The sequence below is a fragment of the Alligator mississippiensis genome, chromosome 1 (assembly GCF_030867095.1).
Source record: "Alligator mississippiensis isolate rAllMis1 chromosome 1, rAllMis1, whole genome shotgun sequence".
Lineage (NCBI taxonomy): Eukaryota > Metazoa > Chordata > Crocodylia > Alligatoridae > Alligator > Alligator mississippiensis.
In genome coordinates this window covers 118,641,094-118,654,874 of record NC_081824.1, presented here as the reverse complement: position 1 = coordinate 118,654,874, position 13,781 = coordinate 118,641,094, and the positions used below count along the sequence as shown (strand labels likewise).

Below are 13,781 nucleotides of genomic sequence, written 5' to 3'. Positions count from 1 at the left end.
ATCATTCACTCTGAGGATATTAGAACTAAACTGAAACAAATTTGCAAAGATTGATACATGTAAAGATAGCAGTGAAGAACATGAAGTGACCTGTTAGCTTATGCAAAAGATTTCATTGCAGATTGGGCCTGTAAATTTTTATATATCTGATTTATCTGGGATTAGGATGTTGAATTAATGTGCACGGAGGTTCTTTTCAGCATGTTTTCTTCTCCTCCCTTGCCCTGTAGCAATAATGCTGATGGAGGAATGTTCTGCAATTGAAAAGATCTTTGTGAAAGATTATTCCTGACTGGAGATTCTTCTCAGTCTTCTTTTTTTTTAAAATATATTCAGACCAGCTTGTCTGGTAGCGTTAAGGCAATAATTGACGCTTTGTTTTGTTTCCTTTCCATTAAGATACTCCCTTAACTAAATACACTAAAAAAAAAAACACCCTATGAAACAAGTATGACATGTGGCTGTCACATTGTTCACTCTACTTCTGTGTGTGACACTCCCTTCCCCTCTGGCTTAGGTAGGTTAGTGTCTTTTGGGAATAAATTGACATCAAGGAAAATATATAAGCATGAGAGAATTTGTGGTGGTGAGAGGCTGTAATGAGACTGAAATTCTGGAGGACCTTGTTCTGTTCACTAACAGCAAGAGCAGGGGCGGGCAGTTATTTTGGGCAGAGGGCTGCTTACTGAGTTTTGGCAAGCCATCACGGGCTCTATGACAGGCAGCCCAGGACAGATAAATATTAATTTTCTAAATTTTTTAAGGGCCCCGTGAACTGGATAGAATGTCCTGGTGGGCCGCATCTGGCCCCTAAGCTGCATTTTGTCCGCCCCTGAGCAAGAGGGTTTGATGTGCAAAAAGAACAATATATCATTTACTCTAAGAAGTAATGGAAACCTGGAGGCCAGTATGGTTTCTACAGGTTGTGGGTGACAATCAAAATTCTTTACCGGGAAGCAAACCATGAAGCCAGGGCTGTGCAAAATGATGCGATCTCTGTTTTTGCATGCTACGAGGAAACCTGAGTAAATTTGTCAGGTATTTGTATTTTCTCCAGGCCAATTGCGAAGTATCTGTGTATGAATTCTGAATGCTGGCTTGTGTGAAAAGAGGGGTATGCTTGAGGATGTGATTTATATTAAATAGAGGATATAGTCCCTTGATTATGTGCATCATGACCATTCAAAACTAAGGAAAGGTTGAAGCTGTGTTCAAGATAAGCAGGCAGAATTTTATTAGAATGAGAAAAGTCATAGAAGACAAGCACATGACTGAAAAAATCATGTATGCTCTCTGTACTTGATATCTCCATCTTTCAACTGGGGATAAGACTATTTCCTTTCTTTATTTCTTGTCTTTCTTGCCTATATGTATTCAGTTACTATACAAAAGCACAGACTGTGGATCAGAACCTGTCACTGTCCAGGGTACTTTCAGAGACAGGATAAAGGACTTATTTTGGTTAATAGGTAGGGTGTGGAGGTGGTGATGTCCAAAATAAGGTTTCATTTCAGGATAAATGAAATGCCACCAAAACAAAACCTGAAGGGAATTAATTAAAATTGCTATATTTTTTTAATAAGTAAAAGATAAAAATTTGTGTTGCCAAACAACTAAACACACCTTGCAAAAGGAAGCATTGCCTTGCGTCTGAAATGCACTCCCTGCTGCCTGTTTGTTGATGGTGATTTTAAAAATATGAGGTGCAATCAGTTTTTGGTTTTTGTAAATGATACTGGTCTTTGCTGGGGGTGGGGGTGGCATCTAAGTTAAGTGAGTAGAAGTGGCACTTTCGCAGGTCTGCTATTTTAAGCTGTATTATTTTGGAAATTGTGTGTATTAATTCATTACAATGACCCGAAGTGGATCTTTTTTATCCTTTTTGTAGAGGTGATGAAACTGTGTAGCAAACTGCTCCTGTTCATGCTTATATCCATGTTAGGGAGATCAGATTTTCAGTATTTTAATGACAACAGAAGGCACCAATAAATAGAAAGGATTATGACTGAGGTTGCCAATCCTCAACTTTCAAGGTTAGGGTAATACTTTCAACCAAATGTAGCAGAAATAGCATGAGAAACCTCACACAACTATTTTTAACGTCAAGAGCTTAAAAAAAGTCAGAAGCCACATAAGCTGCTTGAACCAGATGGTCATCATGTAGGTGCATCGCTGACTCATGGAGATTAAATTTCATGATGGGTTTTGTTTGTAAGGTAATAAGGGCTGAGCAAAGGGGTTTGGTCAACATTATGCTCTTTTGCAATACAATAGGTTGTAACGCTTTCTTGGGTTTCTATTGATTTTCCCATGAATGTTCCATTTACCTGCACAGTCGGTGTACTACCCTTACTTAATGTGTCCCCAGACCTTTTAGTGTATAACGGTAATTCTCAGCTGGGTGCTTTGAGATCCTTTCAAAGGTGCCTGGAGATTTCAAACAGGTATCTGTAATTCTAGAAAAATTTTGACCTGTTGTGGGCTTTTTGAGTGCTTTGCAACAGAAGATTTGCTCTGTTATTTTTCCATAGTTAAAAAAATAAAGTGAAAATTAAGAGCTGGAATTTTTTGAGGCATGCCTGGAGTCTAACAGAGTGCTTTGAGCCTAAAAAGATTGAGAACTACTGATGTATAAAATAGAAAGAGAAATGCATGGAGTTGTCTTTCTTAAGCCCCTGATCTTGCAAACTCTTAAACACCTAACTGAAGACACTGTCATTTGCACTGTCATTTTGGGTATATTTTTTTTCAGTGGTATTCCATACAGAAAGGTAAATTAAATAAGCTCTTTTTGGGGTGAAGGAGGCAGTGTGTTTTGGAATGTTTTTGGAATACATAAAAAAAACTAAGGGCAGTTAGCTACTAATAATGCATGCTGTCTCTAGAGATGGCAGCAAAGCATGGGTGTTCTCTACCAAACACCTGGAAAAAAAATATTTTTCATGAATAGGAGGGAGAATAGTTAATTAAGTAGGATTGTCTTCTGCATTTGTGAGGGGTTTTAAGCTAAAACGTTTTTTAAGAAAGGTGGGGATGGGAGAGAGAGGGGGAAAAAAAAATTCTGAGTGGAGGATTGAGGGGAAGCCATTAAACCTGAAATGCGTGTCAGACCTTTGATCTCTCGGCAGCTGAATCGCATCCCAGGTGAATTCTAGTGGAGTTTACCATAGATGAATGCAGCCCAGCATGATTAAATTCAAGAATAAACCTCCCCTTCTGACCTTGTATCTCTGCTGCTGAAGTTTAATAAAATGTAGCAAATGTAAAAGTCCTTACAATTTCCTGACTGTGTGCACTTGTGTTTTCCAAATACATGGTTTTGAAAACAAATATGTTTTAGTTTAGGGAAAACAGCAGTCCGGTTACAGCTTTGCTGGATACTCCCCAAGTATTTAGAAAATGTGTGTACCCAACCTGCTTTTTCTCTAATTCTTGTTCTCTGTAAGAATGCTGAAGCAGTTGTATGCAGCTTCTAGTCCTCACTGTTTTCTAATGCTGCTCCACTAGCTCCAGCTGACGGGGCTATTATTACCCAAGTGCTGAGAGATGGAAGACAAGGTTCCTTGGGTGAATTTGGTATCTTTTAATGGTCTAATAAAAGATATCAAATTCACCCAAGGAACCTTGTCTGCCTGTGTCCTTAGACCAACACGGCTACAACCCAAAACACTGGAGAGATGGAAGAATCTCTTGTTATTTTTTGTCCACTTTTTCCCTGCTGATAGACACAAGGAAAAAGTCTCTTAGACATACGAGTTGTTACAGCCACAGAGATCCATTCCTACCTCTCCTGTGCTTATTTTGTTGCTGCAACCTAATTAAGCACATCTCCACTAGTGGAACAAAAAGTAATCAATAAATGGGAAACTAAGTTTCAAGAAAACGTAAGTTGTCTTTTGTATAGAAAAGTCACAGAAGTCTTTGCAGGGCTGGTAGGTTTCATCATCCTGGGCTTCTGGTGTTCTTATTGCAAAGTCTACTTAAAGTTTGCTTTCTTCTGTCTATATATATGTGTGTGTGTGTGTGTATATGTATGTATGTGTGTATATATATATATGTCTAGGGGACAGGTAGAGGGATGTGGATAGATAGTACACCTGGTACTAGCTTTTTAATAAACATCTTCCATTTTGTTCATCACCTTCATGGACAGTCACTTTGTACATGAACTTATTATTTGGTATTCTGGGAGTGTCCCTGCTTCATGGTAAGATTCAGTTATGGGCATATTTTAGGGGGGTAGATGGAGAATTATTAATTTTTAAGACCATGTTACTTTACAAACTGTATTATCATTGACCTTAGTGACAGGTTGCTTTTTATGGCTCTCTAAGCACATCAGTACCTGTTGGATTTAATCTTCAAAATGACAGGAGATGTGGAATCTGTTTATTTTTCAATCTCATTTGCCCACTTCATTGAGAGGACAGCCTCCATTCTTGGCAGCATAACCATGTTCAGAGCACTTGAGATCTGTGCCCAGATTACATTTCCTGAGGTTCAGCTCTAAATGGTCATGGTCCTAAACCACTGGGCAAGCAAACTACACGTAAAAGGAGAGACACTAGGTTTAAATGTGTAATCCCTAGAAAGTGTGGACCAAACGTGAATTCATGCTGTTGGAACTGCAGAAAGAATAGCTTAATTCAGTCTGTAAAATGATTTTTGTAATGGCATGCAAATCCTAGTACGGTCACAGCAATGGGTTATTTATCAATGTTTTATTAACCAAGAATGATGGGGTATACATGTCTATGTTTGTTGTTCAAAAACAAATAAAAACAGCCCATGTAACATTAAATTTTCCTTTTTCAAAGGCATCACTGAAGTAGCCAGCACTCCAAGTAGAAGGGGATGCTTAATTGAATAGGAAACACTGGGGACAAGAACCGTTTAAATTCTACCTCTTCTCAGGTCTTGGTCTGGTCTCCCCACAACTCTGCCTCAGGTACCTGTTATGAGGCTGAGATTCACTCCTTGACATGAACAACTACCTAGCTCTTTTAAAACTTACCTGCTAAAGGAGAAAGCCACATTTTATATAATAACTAAGAGTACCTATCCCCAAACTTTTTTTTTCCTGGTTGCAACATCAGTCTTGTAATTTTATGTAAGCGTATTCACTGAGTTACTGTTAAGAGCCCTCAGTTAATAGGAACTGGGGAGTTACTGTGCCTCAGTTGCTTCAGGAGCTGTCGCCATTCCTGCTGTTACCCCATGGTGAGAACTAAAATGGGACAGCTTATTCTTGAATGAAACACAGCTAAGTTGCTAGGGCTTAGCTTTCCCTTACCGCAAGGTGACTGTCACTGTTCAGAAAAGAATACAAGATTCATACGGCAGACAGAGATTAAAGAAGATGGAGCTTGACTCTATAGCCTAATGATGAGGGCACTCACCTGGGAAAGCCATAGGTCTGGGCTCCAGTCCCTTTTCCCAACACTTCTGGGAGCATGTTATGCTCTGACTCTTTACCTTGGCTGGCACTTCAAGTGCACATGTCCTTTTTTTGGATCTGGCCTCTAGTCATTAGGAAGGCAGGGTACCCAGCATTCTATCCACTTCAGACTAACATGGCGAACTACCTCTTTTGAGTTATTAATTCATACAGAGCCATAATCTAATTTATTTAGCCCCAAATAGTACAGGCCCCTCTTCCCACTAGGAGAACCTTGAATTTTTTAAGATTGCTTAAATCAGTGGCTCTCAACCTTTTCCTGGTGCAGCCTACATGAGTAGTTCAGGGTGGGTGTGCAGTGCAGACTGTGTCCTGTGTGCCAGGATCGGGTCCTATGCTGCCTCCCGTGGCTCCATAGTGCGTTGCTCAGTCCCACACCATCTCTCGGGGCTCCATGCTGCCTCCCTTATGCCTGCACCCCTCCCAGGGCTCTGTGCACCTCTCTTAGCCTTGCACCACTTCCTGGGGCCCCAAGCTGCAGGATTGGGGGCCACACTGTCTCCAGATGGACCCTGTGTGCCCAGATTGGGCCCTGGATGGACTGATCTGGGTAACTTCAATTGGTGTGACCATTCCCCCGCTGCCATATTTTCTGATTCATGGAGACCCCTGCAGGGTGGATGACATGGCTCTGTGGACAGGGATTGAGCACCCCTGGCCTAAATAAATGAGGATTTTTTTAAATGTGCAGTGTTGGCTTAACTCTGTTCCCACTGAAATTAGTGGGTACGTTTGATTTCAGACAGACCAGTGTTTCAGAAATACTTTTTTGACTTAGCTTCATCCATGATTTAACTTTTTTTTTAAATAGCCCTAAAGCTCTAATTCACTCTTAAAATCTTACTGTTGAAAAAATAGGAATCTCACAGTCATGTGCAGTACCATAGGAAACTACTTCATAGGCAAATCAGCTTTATGAACAGGGTATCTGCTGCAATGCATAGTACCACTAGCTTTACATCCTGATGCTCGCTCACAGCAGTCATGTAGGTAGCAAATAAAAAGATACTCCCCAACAACCTAAGCTATAAAAGTGGATGGTTACGAGTGCTTTTAACAAGCACGGAGATAAAACAGGTGACACATTTGCTCACTGTTCTGTAAGACGGAGGCATCCTTAAAACTCTGTACTAAAAGATGTACAATTTTAATACACCATTAAGTTAAGCTGTGACAGGGTAGATGGGAGCTTTTTTCAGTTTCTTTTTCTTTTCTTTTTTTTCCTTCCTACAGTTTCTGATGCTGAGTTGATGGTTTAGCCACTGTTTCTCACCCAGGCTTTTTTGTCCATGTGAGCCTGGCTGCATGTTTTGAAAAGAACTTTCTTGGTTTGTGCTTGGTTCAGTGAACAAGATAGCTGTTTAAAAACAGTGGGGTGTAGCATTCTGTGTATTGTCACCGTTTGCTTTTACCCCGACTGACCTTCAAGCTGTGTGGAGGACAATACTTAGGGTGATTAATCAGCCTTCATTTGTTGCTTGGGGTAATTTGCCTGGGTTAGACAGAAGGGAGAGAGAAAAAGAAAGGAGAAGAAGGATATAAACCCAAACATTTGCTTTAAGGAGACAGTAAGATGGAAGACGCCAACCTGGATCAGCAGCTAGGAGACAGTAAGTTTCAGAGGCATGTTCCACCTTACAAAGTGCAGCATTGTTAAATAAATTCAGCTAGCTACTGGGCTGTCTTTTCAACTGGAGTAGATTTAGGACCTCTTGCAGTTATTGCATTTAGAGAGGAAAGTAATCCTCCTTCCACCCGTCCCCAAGATGGATGGTGGTAGTAAGAGCATCTAAGAAAGAAAAAAAGTTGGGATCTTTTCACTGTCCAGCATCCTGACATAATGTGTGGCAGGTGTTACTTAGTTAAAGAATATTTCATAACAAAGTTTATTAGGTTTCTTTAGCCTTTGAAGCATTTAATAAAAATAATACTTAATCACCTAGATTTATTTTAAGTGGGTTAAAAATTGTAGCTAGAAGACAGATTGATTTGGAAAAAACTATCTGAAGTATGAAACACCTGAACATTCAACAGTACATGCTTTGAAACTTCTCCAATTTTCTATATAAGAGAAATACTTGTATAAACCATTTTCATGTATACATGCAGAGCATTGTTGATCCCTGTTTTAAATCTACCTTTTTGCCAGGAAGAAATCTCTTCAGTTTGATAATTTATTGAATATATTTAATCTTTACTGCATAGGGTTTTGAATCAAATCCTGTTGACAATGTAGTCGGTTTTTTTCTGCTTCAGTCTCTATTTATTTTTCTAAAAAGCAAGTTAAGTGGTATGAACTATTACTCATTTAAAACAACAGTAAATTAGGCCATAAAATATGGTATTTGGAAATGCTGTAAAGTATATGTTATGAATAATGAAAACTTTTAATTCACATTAACTGTCTTTTTCTTCAAGAATTCCTTCTGCTGTGTGGTAGCTTTGCTTCATTATTTATGAATCCTAGCATGGTATTTTCTATGACACCAAATATTATAGAACCAGTACAATTCGTTGGTTCATGTTTATTGCTACTTACCTCCACGTTAAAAAGTCTCAGTGAAAACTACTGGCATGCATTTATCTTTTCCTTGAAAACATATCTACAGTAAAACTACCAGTTTCACTGTACTGGTATAACTTGTGTTTGTGAAGCATGTAAGCTGGATATGCTGGCTATTTTTGTTGTGGTTTAAAGGGTTTTGTTGGTATACTGTTAGCTAACAAGAACCCTTCTTTCACTGCAGTTTTAGCTTTTGTTAGATTCATCATAAGGCCAGAAGGAAGCGTCGTCATCATCTAGTTGCACTATAGATTTTTTTTTTCAGGTTCATGTTTTACATCTCATCATACAACTGTGATGTAATCTTCAATTGTGCCTGATTCATGCCTCTGCTGTTATATTCCCCGTTTCTAAGCACTCTGCTAGCAATGAGGCATCAAGCCAATAACAAGGATATTTCAAATTACTTTAAAAGTATTTCAACTCTTTTCCCCAGACTGAAAAATAAGTTGGTTCCTCCTCTTCCCAGCACTGCTGAAATCATATTCTTAGGTGAACTGATTCACTGGCATATCTAATCCAATACCCTGGATTTCCTTTCAAATATCTGGGATCCTTAGGTCATTCATACAGTAGTATTCTCTTCTTGTGAGTTGACAGAATATTCCATCACCAAAAACCTGTTCTCTGTAAATAGATCCTTATGTTACAATACTCATAATAATAATTATAATTAAGGCATACTATCAATTTAATCTAGTCTACAAATAATGATTTCCTCCTTATTAAATTTTTATCTTTCAAAAAAAGATTACCTATGTACTAACCTACTTTGGAAATGTAAAAGATCACACTCTGAATGTTCTTGTGTTTATGCTGTTGATTTTTAGCAGATTAAAACAATGCATCACATTTCTCCCTCGTTTAATGTCATGGAAAGAGACGGTAGCAGTGGGAGGACTTGATTGGAACACTGCACCGAGATGGGAAATAGTAGTGCCATAGGGAAGGCCTGAAAACTATTGGCTGTAAGGAAGTTGGTACAAATGTCTGGTGCTAAAGGGAAGGGAGGGTGTGGAGGGAAACAGAACTTTTTCAGTTTGTTTCTTACTCTCTGCCTGTAGTAGGCTGGGGGCAGGCTAAATATGGCCCAGGGGCGGGATCTAGCACACCATATAGTTTTATGTGGCTCGTGACTGCTCCTCTGAAGGGGAACTGTATCCAGCTTATGGCTGCCCTGGCTTTTGGTGCCTCTTGCCTTTTTCCCAGTGTCACAGCTGGCTGTAGCCGCAGAAGCCATTCCCCCTCCTCTCCCAACCTGCCTGGCCCTAGCATTCCCTGCCTTGGAGCGTACACTGGGGGCTGAGCTCCTGTCCAGGCTTCTGCCTGGCGAGGCTGTGTGTGTGCAGTTCTGACCCTGCAGCTGTTTGCAGATCAGACATCCTGGCCCCCATCAAATTGAAGCTTAAGGTAAGGTTCCCTCCGCTGGGGAAGAGGGCCAGGAACTGCAGGTTATCTGTGCTCTGTTGGGCCAGGGCCTGATAGGGTCGCGGGTGCCACTAATGCGGTCTGTGCTGCGTTCCTGCAAGCCACTTCAAGCTGTGCCACATGGGTGCAGTTGGAGCTGCTGATGTGGCTCCTGCCCACCCCTGTGCTAGGCCACTGGCAGAGAGAATCCACTCTGTTTTTGACACGGTGGAGTGAAAAGCTTTGAAATAATTATTTGTAAAGTATGTGGTCCAAGTTTGAATAGCAGGGTTTGGGCTTTCAGTAATAAATCTACTCTATTAAGAGAGAGGCAAGGATTTTTTGTAGTTGGTATCTTTTATTGAACCAACTGCATGGTTGAGATCGGCTTAGACAAGATTTTGAATGCAAAGAATTCTTCATCAGGTCTAAGTAGGGTGATGGTATGTCCTGTTTTGGCCTGGATACTCCCAATTTCCATAGCCTGGTTCTGACCAGTTGGTCAAAAGTCCCAGGCCAGAGTCCGGCGGGGAGGTGGAAGGGCATGGTGTGCTAGACAGGCATCGCTGCTGCTGTGTGAGAGCAAGGTGAGCAGACTAGAGCAGGTGCCACCCTACCCACATGTGGTGCATCCTACCAGATCTGGACAAACCAAGATGTCTGGTAACCCTTGGTCTAAGGAAAAAAAGCAAGAACAGTGTGTAGTGCTGTGAAATGAAAGGAGAGAAATTCTGAAGGGTAGCATACAAACAGTTAACAGAATAAAAGATAGCTTGATACTAATAGGGGGAGATGAAGACCTCTCAAAATGTAAAGAGAGTCATTATCATCTGTCATGTGAAGAAAGGTTTTCAGGAATCAGGTATATTATAGTATGCCATAAAGTCAGTATTGGTGTTTGGTCCTTGGTTCATAGTGCCCAGTCACCTTGTGAATTTGCATTCCCGGGCTTGCTTTTTGAAGGTGTTTTTTGTAAACTATAAATCCTGGCTTCTTGCGCAATGCTTGGACTATCACAGCTACAACATCCCTCCAGCCCTAGCATATTCACAGCTAACTTTCAGGTCAAGCTTAACTTTAATCACTTAGAGTTCCTTGTAGCTCTTGCATACACACGTTGTCTTCCTATGAGAACACTTGCAACACCATCAGGCATGATTGACAATAGAAGTCAATTAATGAGTTTTGTGTTGAATCTATGTGATGAGAATAGTGCAACATATTTAAAACCAGGTAAAATCTCGACTTCTTAATTAGAAGCGTGGCTGAGCAGAGTTGCAGGGAGTGGTTCAAATGGGGCATAAAGCACATTTGCATTGTCTGGTCCTGGGACCTCTATAAGCAAGACCCTTCATCTACATTCTAATGGATTCTGGTAGGCACACTTTAAGAATGAGGTGCCATGTTAAGTTTCAAAGCTCCACTAGCTTGTGTCAAACTTTGTTAGAGTACGTTTGCTCCTGTACAGCTGTGAAGTCCTGCCACTTGGCTCACAACTATAGTCATCACAAAACCAACTCTACCTTCTTTACTATATCAGCCTGCAAGTTCTCTGATTTGGGCTCAAGATGTTGAGGAAGAACATTTGTCTTACCAAGCACTGAGTAATATATAGACATTTTTAAAGTTTATGCAAATTAAGTTCTAGTCTGAATATATCTAGCATTTTTTTAACTATTCTTGGGTTATCCTCACACATAGGCAAATACCTACCATTCTCTTTCACCATCTAATATGCTTACAGTTCAGTTGTTTATTTTTGCTTTCAGTCCTTGGGCAACAAAGGTGAGGGAACCCTGCTAATTATACTATTACTATTTAAATGCACTAGCCCCTAATGGCTATGTAGGGATTTGGATCCTTTGTATTACATGTTGTACAAACAGAACAAAGTGAATTTCTGCCCTGAAGAGCCTACAGTTATAAGTTGTTAATTTAACACGTTAACAATAACATATTTTGTTTAAACAAAGATAGAAAGCTATCAAGTATTTGGCATTTGGTGTGTTTTCTTGAGCCACCAAGTTTTTTCTATTACTTAGGTTCAGATGAAAATTTTATTTTATTGAATGTGGCAGTAAAAAAAACAGTTCTTTGTCTTTTAGGCTCTACCTGGCATGTACTTCTAGCCCATTCTGTCTTGTACACGATAATTTTAGACAGGACCTTTAGTCCAAATCCCTGTACCAAGCAGGACACTTGCAAATTTGCCCTTGCAAATCCTTCCCTTTGCGTTTTTTCCTTTACCTTCCCTTTTTTCCCCTTCCCAGTTTTTTTTTTTTTCTTCCTCCCCACCTGTCCTTCCTGCGCTCTGCCCCCGAGCCACTTACCTCTACCAGGGCCCTGGTCCTACTCCAGCTTGTAGTGCAGTTCACACTAGTTGGGGCCCTCCTGTTTTCCATCTTCTTTTGATATAACATAACTAGGAAAAAAAACCTATTTTTTGGAACAAGTCAAAAGAAAAATTACCAGTTTTACCCAAATCTGAGATGACTCTGAATTTAAGACAACCGCCTAATAATTATATTCTGTACATGGAAAATTCATATAATGTGTTCTGTTTTCCCATGTATAAAACAAATTTTATTAATTTTTCCATGTATAGAATCTAATTACTGGTGGAGGGGAAGGGGAGTTGTCTTAAATTTGTTCTCCCCAACACAGCAGTGGGGAAAGCAGCGTCAGGGGGATAGGCAGAGGGAGGTCAAGCAGTTTGATCCCTTCCCCTGCTCTAGTTGCCCCCTGCCCCCATGACTGCCCCATGACACCTGTCCCCCACTCCCCCTCTGGCTCTGGTAGGGCCCCAGCCTGGCCTGGAAGCAGTGGCAACAGTGACTGTTACTGAGCTGGAACTGCAGCTGGGGCTGGAGTTAGGACGTGCTCCATGCACGTGCTATTCAAAAGGATCTCAACAGATTGGAAAGTCGGGCTAGAGTTAACAGGATGAGGTTCAGTGCAGACAAGGTGCTACACCTTGGGATGAATAATCAAAACACAGGTGACACTTGGCTGGATAGCAGCACTATGGAAATGGACTTGGAAGTCTTGGTAGACCACAGACTCAATATGACAAAAAGCACCTGTGGTTTTGGGATGCATCAATAGAAGCATTTGGTACAAGACATGGGAGGTGATAGTGCTTCTCTACTCAGCACTAGTTAGGCCTCAGCTGGAGTACCATGTGCAGTTCTGGACTCTACACTTTAAAAAGGGGCATGTAGAAGTTAAGGTTCAGAGGTGGGCAATAAAGATGATCAAGGGCTTAGAAAGCAAGACATGAGAGACTGGAGGAGCTAGGCATGTTCAGCTTGCAGAAATGGTGCTTAAGAGGAGACATGATAGCAGTCTTCAAATACTTGAAGGGCTGCCATGAAGAGGGAAAGCACCTTTTCTCTTGCTGCACAGAGGAGGATGCAAACCAATGGCTTGAAGTTGCAACGAAGTTTTAATTGGTATCCAGAAAAACTTCAGTGTTAGAACAGGTCAGGACCAGGATCTGGAATGGGCTTCCAGGGGAGGTGGTGCCTGCCCCACGCTTGGGGGTCTTCAAGAAGAGACTGGACAGGCACCTGGCTGGGATCACATGATCCCAGGTTTGGTGACCCTTTTCTTGCCTGGCAGGGGGTTAGACTAGATGGCCCACTGGAGGTCCCTCCTGTCCCTAGAATCTATTAAACAGTTGAGGCAGTAGACTAGACTGCTTAGGGAAGTTGTGGACTCTCCATCACTGGAACAGACAATTTTTGTGGGTATTTAGCTTTGTTTTTGGTTAAAGTCCAATGATTGCTGCTGCTGTTGTTGTTAAAGTGGGGGTCCCAAAGAAGACCGAGAGGGCGCATCTACATGAGAGCTACATGAGATGAAGAGCTGCCTAATTAGCTCCACAACAAAATCTTAGCGTCTACATGTGCAGCCCTATTAGGAGTTAATTAGGAAACTAATTAACTCCACCATGGGTTAGTACTTGTAAACGCAAATACTACCCACAGCAACATTCCTTAGTGCACAGTGTAGATGCTGATGGGGCTGGCTGGGGCACTAGGGTGCTTCACTGCAAGGACTGCCTGCTGGCTGGCCACACACTGGAGCACTCTTGTGCCCCAGCCAGCCCCCCTGCAGCACATTGAGCTGGGTCAGAGCAACCCCAGGCTGGCAGGTGACCTGCCATGTCCTCCTGCCAATTAGGGCTGGTCTGAATTGGCACCTGGGAGCAATAAATCAACACAATATGTGCTAGAGTTTATTGCATCTCATTAATTTCACACGTAGATGTGCCCAGACTGCATTGTCCTAAGCCAGTGATTCTCACCTGTGGGTGCTGCCAAATCCTTTGAAATGTGTCACAAGATGTGA

At 41.2% G+C, this 13,781-nt stretch overlaps 1 protein-coding gene across 5 annotated transcripts in view; it reads left to right on the top strand.

Moving 5' to 3' along the window:
• MAP7 (microtubule associated protein 7) overlaps positions 1 to 13,781 on the top strand; it is a 204,440-nt gene that overhangs the window by 61,107 nt on the left and 129,552 nt on the right. The window lies entirely within an intron of this gene.